The 19074-nt window shown below is 48.4% G+C and overlaps 1 protein-coding gene across 1 annotated transcript in view; it reads left to right on the top strand.

The window, feature by feature from the left end:
• The window catches only part of LOC143942677 (adrenodoxin-like), a 126666-nt gene that overhangs the window by 30166 nt on the left and 77426 nt on the right, over positions 1-19074 (top strand). The window lies entirely within an intron of this gene.

Below are 19074 nucleotides of genomic sequence, written 5' to 3'. Positions count from 1 at the left end.
ATAATAAAGGCATCTGCAGGAGTTAGTGGGTGTTGTGTGCCTCCAGCACAATATACACTACCCAACTGCTGTTTTACCCAACTCCCTTCAGGCCATTACCATAACTGGAAGGCCAGCAAGGAGAGGCAGACAGGCGCGAGCCGATAAAAGAGGGCAAGCAAGCTCTGTGTCTAGAGACAACAGTGCTGGTCGTGGACGCGGTGCATTGTCATCAGCACGTGGCCATGGGACACGCTTGTCCTTCTTTTCGGCAGCTGGACATGTTGAACCGCAACATGCCAACGACTTGGTAGAGTGGATGACCAAGCCCTCTTCATCCTCCTCATCCTCTCTCACCCAGTCTCAGGGTACTAGCAAAGCAGCTGCCAACACATCGTCTTCCCTCCTCTCAATGTTATCATCAGTGACTCCTTCCCTAGACCCACCACGTCCTCCTGAGGAGTCTCCTGAACTCTTTGAGCACAGTGTTGGGTACATGCTCCAGGAGGATGCCCAGTGTTTTGTAGGCTCTGATGATGACACTCAGCTAGAGGAAGGCAGTAGCAGAGTGAGGGGATGCTCAAGAAGGACAGCAATCTGGCAGTCATGTTCCACAAGCTGCAGCATACTGCCAGGTTTGCTACAGCGATGAAGAGGGAGGGGATGATGAGGGCACTGACTCCACGTGGGTGCCTGGTAGGAGAGAGGAGGAGGAGGAGGCACATGTCCAACGAGGCCGGATGCCCTCCGGGGGCCAGCTTAGGGACAGCACACCGACTGAATCACACCGCAGAGCTCCGCCTGTGCAGGGCGCTGCCTCTGCGCGTTATTCTAAAAGTTCTTTCGTGTGGGCCTTTTTTGAGACGAGTGCATCAGATCGCACTGCTGCTATTTGCAACATATGTCTCAAGCGTATCTCGCGTGGCCAAAACATCAGCCGCTTGGGCACCACATGCTTGACCAGACATATGTTGACCTGCCATGCAGCTCGTTGGCAAGCGTACCTCAAAGACCCACACCAAAGAACAAAGCGGACCTCTCCTTGCTCCTCATCAGCTGGCATCTCCAAACCCACTATACCTTCAGTCCTCTCTGAAACCTGCTCTGAGAGGAATGAAGGTGTAGAATTAGGTGTGTCACAGCCAAGTGCTTCCGGGCACTCTGCTAGCAGTACACCCACGTCCGATTATAGCAGGCAAATGTCCCTGCCCCAGCTGCTGGACCGGCGAAAAAAGTTCACTCCCAGCCATCCACATGCCCAGCGGTTGAATGCTAGCTTGGCTAAATTGCTAGCACTTCAACTGGTGCCTTTTCAGTTGGTAGACTCGGCCCCCTTCAGTGAGTTTGTACAATGTGCGGTTCCTCAGTGGCAGGTCCCCAAACGCCACTTTTTCTCACGGAAGACTATTCCGGCTCTCTACCGGCATGTGAAAGGCAATGTCCTTGCCTCGCAGGACAGGGCGGTCAGCGGTAAGGTGCATATTACCGCTGACTCATGGTCCAGCAGGCATGGACAGGGACGTTACCTGTCTTTCACGGCCCATTGGGTCACTCTTCTGGCAGCTGGGAAGGATGTAGGACAAGGTGCAGTAGTGTTGGAGTTTGTTCCGCCACCACGCCTCCAAAATGCTACTATTGGTTGTGACACACCTCTCTCCTCCACCCCCTCCTCTTCTTCTTCCTCCATGGCCTCTTCCAGTGCTCTGTCCTCAGAACCAGTGGTGCTCCGTAGGCGTTCCAGGGGCTACGCAAGTACGCAGGCAAAACGATGCCATGCCGTGCTTGCGCTGGTTTGTTTGGGGGACAGGAGCCACACTGGGGCGGATGTTTTGCCAGCTCTGCAGGGGCAGGCCGAGAGGTGGTTGATACCACGCCAGCTTAAGCCAGGAATGGTGGTTTGCGACAATGGCACCAACCTCCTCTCCGCCCTCCGACAGGGACAACTGACCCATGTGCCCTGTGTAGCTCACGTCCTTAACCTGGTGGTGCAGCGGTTCTTGGGCAGGTACCCGGGCTTATAGGATGTCCTGAAGCAGGCCAGGAAAGTCTGTGTGCATTTCCGCCGATCATTTAATGCCTGTGCTCGGCTGGCTGAGCTCCAAAAGGAGTTGAACCTGCCCAAGAACCGCCTTATATGTGACATGCCCACCAGGTGGAACTCAACATTGGCCATGCTGCAGCGGCTGCACATGCAGCAGAGGGCCATCAATGAGTACCTGTGCGACTATGGCACCAGGACAGGGTCAGGGGAGCTCGGTTTTTTCTCACCACGCCAGTGGGGCATGATCAGGGATGCATGCACTGTCCTGTCACCGTTTGAGGAGGCCACAAGGATGGTGAGCAGTGACAGTGCATGCATCAGTGACACTGTACTTCTTGTCCACCTCTTGGAGCATACGCTGTGTGGAATAATGGACAGGGCACTTGAGGCAGAACAGAGGCAGGAAGAGGAGGACTTCCTTGCCTCTCAAGGCCCCCTTTATCCAGACAGTGTTCCTGATGTGCCACCCATCACACAGGAAGAGGATGAGGAGGAGGAGGAGGAGGAAGAGGAGGAGGAGGATGATTGTGTCAGCATGGAGGTGGAGGCTGGCACTCAGCATCAGCAGCAGCAGCAGCAGCAGTCTTGTAGGGATGATTTACAGTCCCAAGAAACACGTGGACTTGTACGTGGCTGGGAGGAGGTAGCTGTGGATTATGTTGTCCTTAGTGACCCAGAGGACTCCGGACCGAATGCCTCAGCTAACCTACGCTGCATGGCCTCCCTGATCCTGCAAAGCCTGCGGAAGGATCCTCGTATTCTTCGGATCAAGGAGAGGGACTATTACTGACTGGCCACTCTCCTTGATCCACGGTACAAGGGTAAAGTTGCCGACCTTATCTTGCCATCGCAGAGGGAGCAGAGGATGAGACATCTCCGGGAGGCCTTGCAGAAAGGTCTGTGCAACGCGTTCCCAGAGACTGGGAGGTTACAAACTCCTGGTCCTGGACAACGCGTTGCTGAGGCATCGGTCAGAAGGAGCGGTGGAGAAGGTGGCCGTCTGACTGATGCTTTCAGACAATTTTTTAGTACGCAGCCCCAAGGTATGATCGGTTCCAGCAACCATCGCCAGCGTCTGATTTACATGGTGCAGGAATACCTAGGGGCAAGGTCAGACTTGGACACCTTTCCCACCAAAAATCCTCTGGCTTACTGGGTCTTGAGGATGGATCACTGGCCAGAGCTTGCATAGTATGCAATTGAGCTACTGGCCTGTCCTGCATCCAGCGTTCTTTCGGAACGCACCTTCAGTGCTGCTGGTGGCTTTGTTACCGATCACAGGGTGCGGCTGTCTACCGAATCAGTTGATCGACTGACCTTCATCAAGATGAATCAGTCTTGGATCACCCACAGCTACCAAGCACCTGAAGCTGATGTAACCGAATAATTTTTTTTAAAATATCACATCCCTTCAAGACTGCCTATGCTGATGCTGAGTGACTGTCCTGTTATGTTGATTGTCTATCCTCTTCCTCCTCCGATGATATGTTGGAAGAACATTTCTGGTTCTGGGTGATGCCATCAGCCCAATTTTTCTGCCCCTGTTTAACAGGGGCGTTTAAGTACAATTTTTGATGCAATGCTTTGCAGCAGGGCTAATTCCTGCAATAAAACAAGAGTATATGGGAGAGGTTGCAGTGTGGTGGCACCAGCACCAGTGCCTGAGGCCCAATTTTTCTGCCCCTGTTTAACAGGGGCGTTTAATTACAATTTTTGATGCAATGCTTTGCAGCAGGGCTAATTCCTGCAATAAAACTAGAGTATATGGGAGAGGTTGCAGTGTCGTGGCACCAGCACCAGTGCCTAAGGCCCAATATTTCTGCCCCTGTTTAACAGGGACATGTAATTACAATTCTTGATATAATATTTCACAGGAGGGCCCGTTCCTGTGCCCACCCAGAGTAACTGTGAGGACTTATAGTGTTGTGGCACCAGCACCACAACCACCAAAGGTCAATTTTTCTACCACTGTTCAACAATGGCATGTAATTACAATTCTTGATATAATCGTTCACAACAGGGCGCTCCAGCGCCCACCAAGAGTCACTTTGAGGGCTTACAATGTTGTGGCAAAACCAACACCTTGTTCCGCCATTTCTGCAGAGCATATAGGGCAGGCCCCTACTTTCAAACATCCAACTTACAAACATCTCCTACTTGCAAACGGAAGGAGACAACAGCAAGTGAGATGAAAAAAGATGGACGACAAAACAAATTATACAGGGGTGATAACCCTTCCCTATGTTTTCCAAAAAGCTTAAAAATAGTTTTTTTTGACTGGAGCTACACTTTAAAAATGTACCAGTTGAAAATTACAAACAGATTCAACTTAACACAACAAACCTACACAGTCCCTGTCTTGTTTGCACCGCCTGTATACTGCTGTTCTGAGTATATAGGGCCTGGGGGCCACACGCATTTCCTTTTTTTAATATGGGTACGGGGTTCCCCTTAATATGCGTACAAGACCCAAAGGGGCTGGTAATGGGCAGGGAGGGCTACCCATGCCATTTTTCTCAATGATTTTCAACCATATTGCAGGAACCAGATATAACATTAAAACCGCAAGCAGCTTTAAATTACGTTATTTCCGTTAAATGTCATTTTGTGCAGGGACTGTTCTAAACACGGGAAACACGTGGCACTTCACAGGCATACTACAGACACCCCCCAGGCACCATATTTAAAGGAATATTTCACTTTTTTTTTCCACTTTAATCGTCATTAAAATCAATGCTCCCGCCAAAACGGCAGTTTTTAAAACTTTTTTTTGCATTGACCCATGTCCTCTGGGGCAGGAGCCAAGTCCCCAAACCCTTTTTAGGACAGTATCTTGCATATTAGCCGTTAAAATTAGCACTTTTAATTTCGAACGTTCGAGTCCCATAGACTTGAATGGGGTTCTAATGTTCGTACGAATTTGGGGTCCGTTCGAAAGTTCTGGTGCGAACCAAACCGGGGGGTGTTCGGCTCATCCCTATATACCAAGAAAATTGCAAACAGAATAGCAAAGATTCTCCCAAACTTGATAAAACCGATCAGGTTGGGTTTGTGGCGGGCAGACAAGCCACGGACGCAACCAGACGGATAATCAATTTAATATATTCAGCAACCAAACTCAAAAGCCCTTCAATTTTTCTGTCATTAGATGCCGAGAAAGCTTTTGATAGGATCCATTGGACCTATCTATCACAGGTACTCATTACATTTGGATTTACAGGCCATATATATTCAGCCATAACAGCTTTATATTCAAAGCCCACAGCACACGTATATACGGAGGGCATATTTTAGGAGCAATTCTCCATCACGAACGGCACAAGGCAGGTGTGCCCACTGTCGCCCCTGGTCTTTGCTCTAGTGATGGAGCCATTAGCTGAGACGATCAGGTCACACCCCCAAATTAAGGGAATAAAACTAGGTAAGAAAGACCATGTCCTCACTTTATTCGCAGATGACATTATTTTGTCACTCTCAGATCTGGCTCTTTCCCTGCAAACAATACATGAGATATTAGACAGATTTAACAAGGTTTCTTATTATAAGGTAAATGCAACAAAATCCAACATATTAGGGGTGGGAGTAGACTGCAAAACCCAGAGCCTTATTCAGAAATCGTTGCCATACCCATGGGCAAAGGAAGCTATTCAATATCTGGGTATCACATTAACAAATCCACTCTCTCAACTATACAATCAAAACTTTGTTCCCTTGTTAAGTAGCTTCGCACAATAAATGCACAGACATAGGAAATTTTACCTTTCTTGGTCAGGCAGACTAGCAGCATACAAAATGATCCTCCTTCCAAAGCTGCTCTACTATTTTAGAGCAATACCACTTCAAATCCCTTCATCATTTTATAGGAACATGCAAAAAGCTAAATCTAAATTTATATGGGAAGGGAAAAAAAGCCAGATGCTCACATAATTTACTGATAAAACATAGGATAGTAGGGGGGATGGGGGTACCCAATCTGAAAGATTATGATATGGCGGCAATCATAGACCAGGCTAAAGCATGATTCGACACTTCCAACCCAATCCATTGGTGTAGAGTAGAATAAGCTAGTTTGAACCAAGGGGCTATTAAAGATTTGCTACTTATTGCTCCTCTAGGTAAGAAACTGACGCACAGACACCACCCAACGATAGCAGCCACACTACAAGCGTGGGAATACTTCATGATTAACAAAAGCTCGGATGTCAAACATAAGAGGGTATCTATCCCCATAGCAGCACTCACATTTCTGTCTCCAGATTTGAATACGTGTCAGTGGGAAATTTGTGGTATTGCCCAAGTATCAGACTTACTCCAGCGAGGGCAGATTAAATCCTTTTCAGAGCTACAAACCACAAACAATCTTCCTGCTTCAGAATTTATGACCTATGCCAGAGTAGTAAGTATCTTGACCTCTAATAAGGTGCAACATCTAGACATCCCAGAATCTGTAGATAGCATGTGGCATTCCAACCCCAGGCCCAAGAAAGGGATAACAGTAATTTACAACTTGCTCCATAATAAATTACAATTTGAAAAATCTACTCAACTCTCCAAATGGGAAGCATACCTGAAATTAGCTATTTCCTCTGAGCAGTGGAGTCGGGCAATCAAGAATAACTACATACACACTAAATGCTGGAACTTTAGAGAAATTGCCCAGAAAATTCATTTGAGATGGTACAGAATGCCATACACCTTAGCAAAATTTTACAAAGACTCTTCCAACCTTTGTTGGAGGGAGTGTGGGCAGGTAGGCAACCTGGTGCACATGCTTTGGTTCTGCGTGTCCATACGTAGTTTTTGGGCTGCAATTGCAAGGCTGATTGCACAAGTAACGGGAATACTCAACAAACTGAAGATCGAACAGGCTCTACTGAGTATCGACATGGATATATACCCACATTTTTGTCGTACACTGGTGATGCATATGTTGCACGCAGCACATTTAGTGATAGCCCGAAAATGGAAGTCCAAGCTCGCTCTGACTTTAGGTGAAGTTCTGAATCTGATTGACGATTCCTATGCTTATGAGAAAACTATGGCTATTAGGGAATAGTGATGGCCGAACAGTTCGCCCGGCGGTCGTTTCGCGGCGAATTTCGGCTGTTCGCAGTCCGCAAGTTCGGCGGACTATTGGCGCCGTTCGCCCGGCGGACTTCCGTGTTTTTACTGTGTAAAAGAACTTTGACCTGATGACACATCCATCATGGGGTACAGGACAGCCAATTGAGACATTACAGCACAAGGTCACTTGGACATTCCCCCTAACCTATAAATACACCCGATCCAGCGGCCATTTTACATTCTTTCTTCTGTCACTATAGGGAAAGGTTGCTGTGTGGAGTAGGGAGAGATAAATTGCTAGCTATTTGGCACACAAAAGTTCTTTTCAGGACTGGTATATGTGTTAGGGTTATATAGGTTTGCTGTGCTACTGATTGTTGCAGCAGCCTGAGTGTCTTTTGTCAGTTTAGAGAAAGGGACAGGGCGCTGTGTGCTGCTATTTTAGGGACAGCCAGATTAGTCATCATCATCATCATTAGCTGTTACTATCAGGTCCACAAAAGTGCTATTCGAGGAACCAGTTATCGTTCCAGTCTCCTCTGTTTTGCCAGTTTGTATAGGGACAGGAAGGAAGCAGTGTGTCAGGCAGTGAGGGTCAGTTTAAACAGTAGCTGTTACTATTAGTTCCACAAAGGTTCTTTTCAGGACTGGTATCAGTGGTATGGTAATAGGCTTGTACACGTATAATATTCTTTCTTCCAAATATAGAAAGAATATTATACTTGACTGCTGCCCTTCTGCTGCAGTCTGCTAATCATTCACAACTCACTTGTTCCACAAAGCTCTTTATCAGGACTGTTAACTTGGTCTGTCTAGGGTGCTACAGTACATAGGGTTGAGTGAGGTACAGTCTGCTATTCTATAAGGACTTTTATCAGTCCACAATACATAGGGTTGAGGTGCACTACTGCTGACTGCTGTCCTATACTGCAGCAGTCCTTCATTGGTATAGGGACTGACGTACAGTCTGCTAATCACTAACACACAACCTGCTTGGTCCACAAAAGTTCTTATAAGGACTGGTAACTTGGTCTAGGGTGCTACAGTACATAGGGTTGAGTGAGGTACATTCTGCTATTCTATAAGGACTGTTATCGGTCCACAATACATAGGGTTGAGGTGCACTACTGCTGACCGCTGCCCTATACTGCAGCAGTCCTTCATCGGTATAGGGACTGACGTAAAGTCTGCTAATCAGTCACACACAACCTGCTTGGTCCACAAAAGTTCTTATAAGGACTGGTAACCTGGTATAGGGTGCTACAGTACATAGGGTTTAGTGAGGTACAGTCTGCTACTCTATAAGGACTGTTATCGGTCCACAATACATAGGGTTGAGGTGCACTACTGCTGACCGCTGTCCTATACTGCAGCAGTCCTTCATGGGTATAGGGACTGACGTACAGTCTGCTAATCACTAACACACAACCTGCTTTGTCCACAAAAGTTCTTATAAGGACTGGTAACTTGGTCTAGGGTGCTACAGTACATAGGGTTGAGTGAGGTACAGTCTGCTATTCTATAAGGACTGTTATCGGTCCACAATACATAGGGTTGAGGTGCACTACTGCTGACTGCTGCCCTATACTGCAGCAGTCCTTCATTGGTATAGGGACTGACGTACAGTCTGCTAATCACCAACACACAACCTGCTTGGTCCACAAAAGTTCTTATAAGGACTGGTAACTTGGTCTAGGGTGCTACAGTACATAGGGTTGAGTGAGGTACAGTCTGCTATTCTATAAGGACTGTTATCGGTCCACAATACATAGGGTTGAGGTGCACTACTGCTGACCGCTGCCCTATACTGCAGCAGTCCTTCATTGGTATAGGGACTGACGTAAAGTCTGCTAATCAGTCACACATAACCTGCTTGGTCCACAAAAGTTCTTATAAGGACTGGTAACCTGGTATAGGGTGCTACAGTGCATAGGGTTTAGTGAGGTACAGTCTGCTACTCTATAAGGACTGTTATCGGTCCACAATACATAGGGTTGAGGTGCGCTACTGCTGACCGCTGCCCTATACTGCAGCAGTCCTTCATGGGTATAGGGACTGACGTACAGTCTGCTAATCACTAACACACAACCTGCTTGGTCCACAAAAGTTCTTCTAAGGACTGGTAACCTGGTATAGGGTGCTACAGTACATAGGGTTTAGTGAGGTACAGTCTGCTATTCTATAAGGACTGTTATCGGTCCACAATACATAGGGTTGAGGTGCACTACTGCTGACCGCTGCCCTATACTGCAGCAGTCCTTCATTGGTATAGGGACTGACGTACAGTCTGCTAATCACTAACACACAACCTGCTTGGTCCACAAAAGTTCTTATAAGGACTGGTAAATTGGTCTAGGGTGCTACAGTACATAGGGTTGAGTGAGGTACAGTCTGCTATTCTATAAGGACTGTTATCGGTCCACAATACATAGGGTTGAGGTGCACTACTGCTGACCGCTGCCCTATACTGCAGCAGTCCTTCATTGGTATAGGGACTGAGAGCTTTGTCGCAGGGTCATTTAAAAAATGACAGGCAGAGGAAGAGGCAGGCCCTTCTGCAGGGGTGGTAGGGGTAGGGCAGGAGCAACAGGCTTGAGCCAAAGTGGGAAGTTGCAGAAGGTGCGTTCAATTACTTTAAAGGACGCACCAGACTTGGTTGAATGGCTCGCTCAGCCTTACTCTTCTGCACCCTCTTCATCCTCTCGATCTGCGCCCTCTTCTTCACTCTCTGCTATGTGCACCCCCAAAGACACTACCACCAACAACACCACCACCACCACATACCTTCCGCTTGAGTCACAGGAATTATTTTCCGATCCATATCAAGAGGACATTTCTGATGCGCAGCCACTCTTGGTATTGGATCAGGAAGAGGAGGTAGCAACAGCCGCTACTCAGCAGTCTGACGACAGTACCCAGATCAGCCCAAGGAGGAGGTTGGTCCCCGGTGTTGCTGCCTACTCCGAGATCTCTACTTATAGCGGTGGGGAAGGTGACGTTGATGATGACGTGTCTAGTGATGTCACATGGGTGCCCACAAGAGAGGAAGAGGAGGGGAGTTCAGAGGGAGATATGGACCAGCAGATAGGGAGGAGAAGCAGGAATAACTTACATTGCACAGGAGGGACAAAGCAGACTGCAAATGTATCAGGAGCGAGTCATCGACCATGTACGCTCACATCTGGCGCTCCCAGGACACCGGCACATGGCTCCGCAGTGTGGGCTCTTTTTAACGTGTCTGCTGCTGACAATAGTGTTGCCATCTGCAATCTTTGCATCTTTGGGCGGCACAGTGGTGTAGTGGTTAGCACTCTCGCCTAGCAGTAAAAAAGGTCACTGGTTCAAATCCCAACCATGACACTACCTGCCTGGAGTTTGCATGTTCTCCCTGTGCCTGCGTGGGTTTCCTCCAGGTACTCCGGTTTCCTCCCACACTCCAAAGACATGCAGTTAGGTTAATTGGCTTCTGTCTAAAATTGGCCCTAGTATACAACTGGGGATCTTGGATTGTGGCTCCTTGAGGGTAGGGACCAATGTGAGTGTGCAATGTAAAGGGATAGGGACAATTGTAGACACTCACTCAGGTTGAACTGGATGGACTGATGTCTTTATTCAACCTTACTAACTATGTAACTATGTAACGCATTAGTCGCGGTAAGCCCAACACTCACCTAGGGACGACCACCTTAAGAAGGCACATGGGCAGCCATCACCGAGCCCAGTGGGAGCAACGGAACACACAAAGCCACACTCCAGGCTCCCACCGTCCAGCCTCGTCTTCTACTTCTCCTTCTCCTTTCTCCTCACAATTGTCCTCCACTCCACCTTCCATCACGCCAAGCTCACGATTTTCTGCAAAAAGGCAGGCTTCCGTGGGCCTAATGTTCGAGCGTAAAAAATAATGACGCCGGATAACCCTCTTGCCCAACGATTGACGGCTGGCTTGTCAGAACTCAAAGCCCGCCAACTACTGCCATATAAACTGGTGGACTCGGAGGCCTTTCGCAAATTTGTGGCCATTGGAACACCACAATGAAAGGTCCCAGGAAGGAAGTATTTCTCAGAGAAGGGCATCCCAGAGCTATATGGCCATGTTCAGCGGCAAGTGAATGTATCTCTGGCACACAGTGTCGGTGCCAAGATACATCTGACCACAGACACGTGGTCTAGCAAACACGGGCAGGGAAGGTATATCACTTTTACTGCCCACTGGGTGAACCTTCTGACGGCCGTCAAGCATGTAACCCGTGGCACCCGTGTAGATTTGGTTTTACCGCCACGGATTGCATGCAGGCCTGACTCTTCTTCTCCTCCTACTCCATCCTCCTCCCTCTCCTCCTCAGCTGACTCCTCCTTTTCCGCTGCTAGCATCTCTTCCGCTGCGCCGCCCAAGCTCCCCAGAACCTATTTCACATGCCAGGTGAGACGTTGCCATGCCGTGCTGCGTCTGTTGTGCCTGGAAGCCAAGAGCCACACTGGCCCGGCACTCCTTTCAGCTTTGCATTCACAGGCAGATCAGTGGCTAACACCGCTCAATTTGACAGTTGGAAAAGTGGTGTGTGACAACGGTGCCAATCTGCTTAGCGCATTGAAACAGGGCAAAATCACGCACGTGCCATGCATGGCACACGTCTTAAACTTGGTCGTGCAGCGATTCCTTGTCAAATACCCTGGGGTCCAGGACATCTTGCGGCAGGCAAGGAAAATCTCGGCCCATTTCAGAAGATCTTACACGGCCATGGCTCGCCTTGCTGACATTCAGCGGCGACACAATCTGCCGGTCAGACGTCTTATTTGCGATTTCCCGACACGATGGAACTCAACCTTCTATATGCTTGATAGGCTGCTCCAGCAGAAACGTGCAGTTAACGTCTACCTGTATGAACTCTGCGGCAGTACCGGTTCTGGGGAGCTGGGTTTTTTTTCACCGCGCCAGTGGCTGCTCATGCGCGACGCATGCAGACTTCTGCGCCCATTTGAGGAGATCACCAAACTGGTCAGTCGCAGCCATGGCGCCATCAGTGACATGGTACCTTATGCCTTCTTTATGGAGCGTGCATTGCGTCGTGTCATTGATCAAGCTGTGGAGGAGCAGGAGCGGGAAGATGAGGAAGTTGCAATGCTGAAGGAATTCCCAGGGGGGGCTACTCTATCTGAGACAAGTGAACAACAGGAGTCTGAAGAGGAGTCAGAGGAGGATGGTGCCGGGGCGGATGAGGAGGAGCAAGAAGAGCATGCTTTAAACCTTTCTGGGATCCCTGTTGTGCGTGGATGGGGAGAGGAGAATGAAGAGGACGACATTATCCTGGATGATGAGCAGGAGCCAGGCCATCACACCGCTTCCACTTTAGTGCAAATGGGGGCCTTCATGCTCCAGTGTTTTAATAGGGACCCCGTATAAAAAGCATAAGGGTCAAGGACCAGTACTGGGTGGCAACGTACTTAGACCCCCGGTACAAACACAAAATGGCGGAAATGTTACCGCCGTCGCAGAGGGCTGTCAGAATGCAGCACTTCCAGGCCTTGCTTCGAGAAATGCTGCATTCTGCTTTTGCGTGCGCTGGCAGAGGAGCAATTCCCACTCCCAGAGAAGGAGTTGCGGGTACCAATCCAACAGCGCCTGCAAGAAGAGGCCGGTTTGAAGATGTGTTGGTGACTTCGGATATGAGGTCATTCTTTCAGCCAACCCATCGACAGGTGTCATCCGGATCCAGCATCAGGGAACGCCTAGACCGTCAGGTGTCCGACTACATCGGGTTAACGGCCGATGTGGACGCTCTGAGGAGTGATGAACCCCTGGACTACTGGGTGGGCAGGCTTGACCTCTGGCCAGAGCTTGCCCAATTTGCAATCGAACTGTTGGCTTGCCCCTCATCCAATGTCCTGTCCGAAAGGACGTTCAGCGCAGCAGGGGGGATCGTGACCGATAAGCGTACTCGCCTAGCTCACGACAGTGTTAACTACCTCACATTTCTAAAAATGAATGAGGCATGGATCTCGGAGGAATTCAACACATGTGACCAGTAGACCATGTATATGTCTATAAACAATTTTTTTTAATCGAGCACACAGACCTTCTTTCTTCATTTGGCTCACTTCCTTGTCCAAAAAAAGCACACCGTACTATATGCCCGTACCCTCCTCTTTGAAGAGGTTGAGCGGTGTCATATTTCTACTGGGGCTGCTTATTATGAGGGGCTCCCACCATCCCTGTGCTGTGCTGACTTCCTCTTGGGGCTGCTTATTATGAGGGGCTCCCATCATCCCTGTGCTGTGCTGACTTCCTCCTGGGGCTGTACCTCTGCTGTGCATATTATAAGGGGCTCCCACCATCCCTGTGCTATGCTCATTATGAGGGGCTTCCACCATCCCTGTGCTGTGCTGACTTCCTCCTGGGGCTGCTTATTATGAGGGGCTCCCACCATCCCTGTGCTATGCTGACTTACTCCTGGGGCTGTACCTCTGCTGTGCATATTATGAGGGGCTCCCACCATCCCTGCGCTGTGCTGACTTCCTCCTGGGGCTGTACCTCTGCTGTGCATATTTTGAGGTGTTACCACCATCCCTGTGCTATGCTCATTATGAGGGGCTCCCACCATCCCTGTGCTATGCTGACTTCCTCCTGGGGCTGCTTACGGTGCTGCTGTCAGTGCTGTATATCACGGTGCTGGTGTGAGTGCTTTATGTCACGCTGCTGATGTCGGTGCTCTCTATCACGGTGCTGCTGTCAGTGCTGTATATCATGGTGCTGCTGTTAGTGCTTTATGTCACGGTGCTGATGTCAGTGCTCTCTATCACGGTGCAGGTGTCTTTGCTGTATGTCACGCTGCTGATGTCAGTGCTCTGTATCACGGTGCTGTTGTCAGATGACTCTATCACGGTGCAGGTGTCTTTGCTGTATGTCACGCTGCTGATGTCAGTGCTCTGTATCACGGTGCTGCTGTCAGATGACTCTATCACGGTGCAGGTGTCATTGCTGTATGTGACATTGCTGGTGATCATCTCCTGCACCCTCTTCTTTGCCTACCCTGGTCCCTAACCTTCCCTCTCCTCCATTGCCTTCATGCGCTCCACAGTCCTGAATTGTCACAACAATTTCCCATATAAAAAAAGAATGCTTGTAGTTGTCGATCCCAGATTCACCTCATACATGTGTTATGTCATTGGCCATGTGGTGGGACTATGTTTGCACAGCTAATAATTATTTTGTGGCTGCCAATTTGACCTATAGGTTTGCGAAGTTCGCCTCCCATTGAAGTCAATGGGGCCCGCCGCGAACGTTACGGTTCGCGAACTATCGGCCGCGTTCGCGGTTCGCGTTCGCGGTTCGCGTTCGCGAAACGTCCCGTCGGAAGTTCGTCCATCACTATTAGGGAAAGCAGGCAGAAAGTATTCGCAAAACATTGGACGTTATGGGAAAGATTCAGGAAGCTTAAAGAGGGACAGGGAGGGAGGGGAGGCGACGCAAATATTAAGAAACATAGTGGTGGAAAGGAAGAGGGAAGGTCTAATAACAACTGAATGAAAGCCAACAATAAACATGAAAGTAATGCCAATAAAAGTTTGGTGTCGCAACGGGTGTTTAGGTCCTGTGAGGCCTACTGTGTATACAATTGATACTTGGTTTCTGGGATGTAGGGACAGCTAAGACCGCTCTAACACCGTTCCGATAAGTAGATTTGATAATAAAGACGAATAAATGCTTGTTGACGAGTATGTTATATGATACGCTTTTGATATGATGGCTTTTGTGGAAAGTTATATGGAACGTTATGGATTCTACTGTTTATGTTATGCTTTTTTGAAAATCAATAAAAAATATTTTGAAAAAAAATAAATAAATAATTAAATGGACCAGTGCTGCCAGTCTGCCACAAATGCAGTGACAATCCACATTTGGTGGCACTGGCTGGCATGGCAAGTGACAGGTGATCATCCACATCTGGTGACAGGTGACATGACAATCTTCAAATGGTGGCAGGTGACATGGTAAGTGACAATCCACAACTGGTGCCAGGCAACAGTGGCAAGTGACAATTCACAAAGCCTGCAAAAAGGTAGCGCCAGAATTTTTGCAGACCTAGCAACGTCCCTGCCTACAGTGAAGCATGGTGGTGGCAGCATCATACTGTGGGAATGTTTTTCAGTAGGAGGAACTGGGAGACCAGTCAGGATCGAGGGTAAGGTGAATGCAGCAATGTACAGAGACATCCTTGATAAAACCAGGCTCCAGAGCGCCCTGGACCTCAGACCGGGGTGAAGGTTCATCTTCCAACAAAACAACAACCCTAAGCACACAACCAAGATAACAAAGGAGTGACTACGGGACAACTCTGCGAATGTCCTTGAGTGGCTCAGCCAGAGCCCAGACTGGAAGCGAGAGATCATCTCTGGAGAGATCTCAAAATGGCTGTGCACTGGCTCTCCCATCCAACCTGATAGAGCTCGAGAGGTCCTGCAAAGAATAATGGGAGAAACTTCCCAAAAATAGGTGTGGCAAGCTTGTAGCAGCATATTCAAAAAGACTTGAGGCTGTATATGGTGCCAAAGGTGCTTTTTGTTTTTTATTTTTAATAAATTTACAAAGATTTTAAACAAATTTCTTTCACATTGTCATTATGGGGTACTGTTTGTAGAATTTTGAGGAAAATAATGAATTTAATCCATTTAGGAATAAGGCTGTAACATAACAAAATGTGAAAAAAGTGAAGCGCTGTGAATACTTTCCGGATGCACTGTAACTACCTTGTGTCCTGTTGCTGTGCTCAGTCTTGCCATGGTGTATGATCTGTGACAAAAAAACGTCTTCTACAACCTCACCTTAGTAGCAGAGTTTGGCTGCTCCTCACCCAGTTTTAAGCCTCCTACACAGCTGTTTCTGTTTCAGTTAATGACTAAACAGCCTGCATATGAAATTGATGATCATTAGCACCTGCTTGGTATAATTGATTGATCACACCTGACTCTAATTCAAAAAAAAAATCTCTGACTTTTATGCAAGTGTAAGGCCGCGTACACACGGGCGGAATGTCTGGCCAACTAAGTTCATCAGACAATCCGACAGACAATCCGTCCTACTTTTGAATGAACGGACTTGACCACACACGATGAGCAGACAGTCCGCCGAAAGCTTGTGCGATGACGTGTACGGCACGTACGATGGGATTAGAAATTCGACGTCCAATACACTGCAATGCAACCTTCGGCGTGTAAATCCTTTCTGAGCATGCGCCATACTTAGTCCGTCCAACTTGCCTACACACGAGCGGACTGTCCGCTGAAACCAAGTTTGGACGGACAAAATTACGGAAATTCCAAAAGACTTAGTCCGCCAGACTGTCCGCTGAAAAAGTCCACTGAAGCCCACACACGAGCGGAAGTTGGACGGATAATCCTCTCGTGTGTACGCGGCCTAAGAACTGATGTTGTTTTTAAGCAAAAGGGTGGTCACACCAAATAATGGTTTGATTTTTCATTTGTTCGCTCACTTTACATTTTGTAAATTGATCAAAATAAACAATTAAAAATTGGATTTTTATATACAGCTTACCTGTAAAATGCTTTTCTTGAGAGTACATCACGGGACACAGGAGCTTCATTACATAGTGGGTTATATAGGCACCTCTGGTGATTGGACACTGGTTGACCCCAATTAAGGAGAATTCCTCCCCTATATAACCCCTCCCATATGGGAGGCACCTCAGTTTTGTAGCAAAGCAATAAGAAACCACGTAAAACCCAAGAGGGGCGGGAGCTCTGTGTCCCGTGATGTATTCTCAAGAAAGGGATTTTACAGGTAAGCTGTATATAAAAATCCCATTTTCTTGATCATACATCACGGGACACAGGAGCTTCATTACATAGTGGGATGTCCCAAAGCAATGCTCAGATTGAGGGGAGGGAGACAGAGATCATAATTATAGACCGCCAGGGACCGGAGGACCTAAACTGCAGCCTGCAGTACACTGCGCCCGAAGGCAATATCCTCTTGCCCTCTGACATCCACCTGATAGAATCTGGTGAATGTGTGGACTGATGACCAAGTTGCAGCCTTACAGATCTGAGTCAGGGAGGCCTGGTGATGCACTGCCCAAGAAGCACTTACAGCCCTCGTTGAGTGCACTTTCACTTGAAAAGGAGGAATCTTCCCCTTTACACTATAGGCCTGAGAAATAACCTGTCTAATCCACCTTGAGAGAGTGGATTTTGACGTCGCCTGGCCCTTCCTAGGGCCTTCTGGCAAAATAAACAAGCAATCAGTTTTCCTTATCTGAGCAGTTGCTTGAATATATATACTGATTGCTCTAACCACATCCAAAGTGTGCAAAGATTCTTCTTCTGCGGACTGTGGGTCCGGAAAAAAGGATGGTAGGATTACGTCTTGATTCAAATGGAATTCCGAAACCACCTTAGGTAGAAAGGACCTGTTGGGACGCATGACCACCCGGTCCTTATGAATAATTAGATACGGCTCCTTGCTGGAGAGAGCTGCTAGCTCTGATACTCTTCTAGCCATGGATATGGCTACCAAGAAGACCAATTTTTTAGTCAGGAGAACTAATGAAGCCAGATGCAAAGGTTCAAATGGTTGCCCCTGCAAAGCCAAGAGAACCAAATTCAGATCCCATGGGCATACCGGAGGTTTGATCTGTCGGTCTTAACCGCATGGCCCCCTGGATGAAAGCCCGCACCAGGGAATGCGATGCAAGTGGCTTCTGAAAAAACACTGACAGGGCCGAAATCTGCACCTTGATAGTGCTTATGGCCAAATTCATTTCTAGGCCTGACTGGAGAAAGGCCAAGATCCTGCTAATGACATTATTTCTAGGATGCCATTTCCTGAGTTCACACCAGGAAACATATGCCCTCCAGATTTTGCAATAAATAAGCCTGGAGGCCAGCTTTCTGGCATTGACCAGAGTAGAAAGGACTGGCCCCGAAAGGCCACGGTCTCTCAGAATGTGGGTCTCAGCAGCCAAACCGTCAAATTCAGACTGTGTAAAGCAGGATGGTAAATTGGACCCTGTGAGAGCAGATCTAGCCGGAGAGGGAGGATCCATGGCCTGCCTACTGCCAACTTCATGATCTCTGCGTACCACGGTCGCCTGGGCCAAGCTGGGGCCACCAAAAGGACCGATTTTTTCTCCCTCTTGACTCTTCCCAGGAACCGCGACAGAAGCGGGCTCGGGGGGAAGGCATAGATCAGATTGTACTGATCCCAGGGAACTGTCAGAGCATCTGACCTCTGAGCAGGTGTATCTCTTGTCCTTGACACAAAATTGTCCAGTTTCCTGTTGAACCTGGATGCAAACAGATCTACGTCTGGAGTACCCCACCTGTGACATATGTTCCGAAACACATCGGGGTGCAGAGCCCATTCTCCTGGGCACAACTGCTGGCGGCTCAGAAAATCCGCCTGCCAATTTTCCACTCCTGGAATGAAGACTGCAGAAAGACACGGAACCTGCTTTTCTGCCCAGACAAGTATGCGATTCACCTCTTTTTGGGCCACCAGACTCCTGGTACCTCCCTGGTGATTGATATAAGCCACTGCTGTGGCATTGTCGGACTGAACCCGAACAGGGAGACCTCGTAGTCTGTAAGACCACTTTATGAGAGCCAGATAAACTGCCCGGATCTCCAAGACATTTATGGGCAATAGTCTCTCGATCGCAGACCATTTCCCCTGCGAGCACGTCTCCTCCAACACTGCTCCCCAGCCCGTCAGGCTGGCATCTGTCGTGATAATCTTCCATGGAAGAGGAAGAAAAGTTTTGCCCTTCAGCAAATTCTTGGTTTGTAACCACCAGACGAGACTCTTGCGTGTCCCTGGGGATAGACGCATAGGAAGATTCAAGGATTAGGGCTTCCTGTTCCAAGCCGCAAGGATGCATCTTTGCAGAGGCCTTAAGTGGAACTGGGCAAATGGGACGGCCTTGAAGGAGGCGACCATTTTCCCCAATGGGCAAGGCTTTTGGCCTTGGAAGAAA

Source organism: Lithobates pipiens, unplaced genomic scaffold, assembly GCF_037356315.1.
Source record: "Lithobates pipiens isolate NorthernLeopardFrog02 unplaced genomic scaffold, aLitPip1_a1.2 Scaffold_1, whole genome shotgun sequence".
Lineage (NCBI taxonomy): Eukaryota > Metazoa > Chordata > Amphibia > Anura > Ranidae > Lithobates > Lithobates pipiens.
Note: the sequence above shows the minus strand (reverse complement) of the source record. Positions and strands in the feature narration are given on the sequence as shown.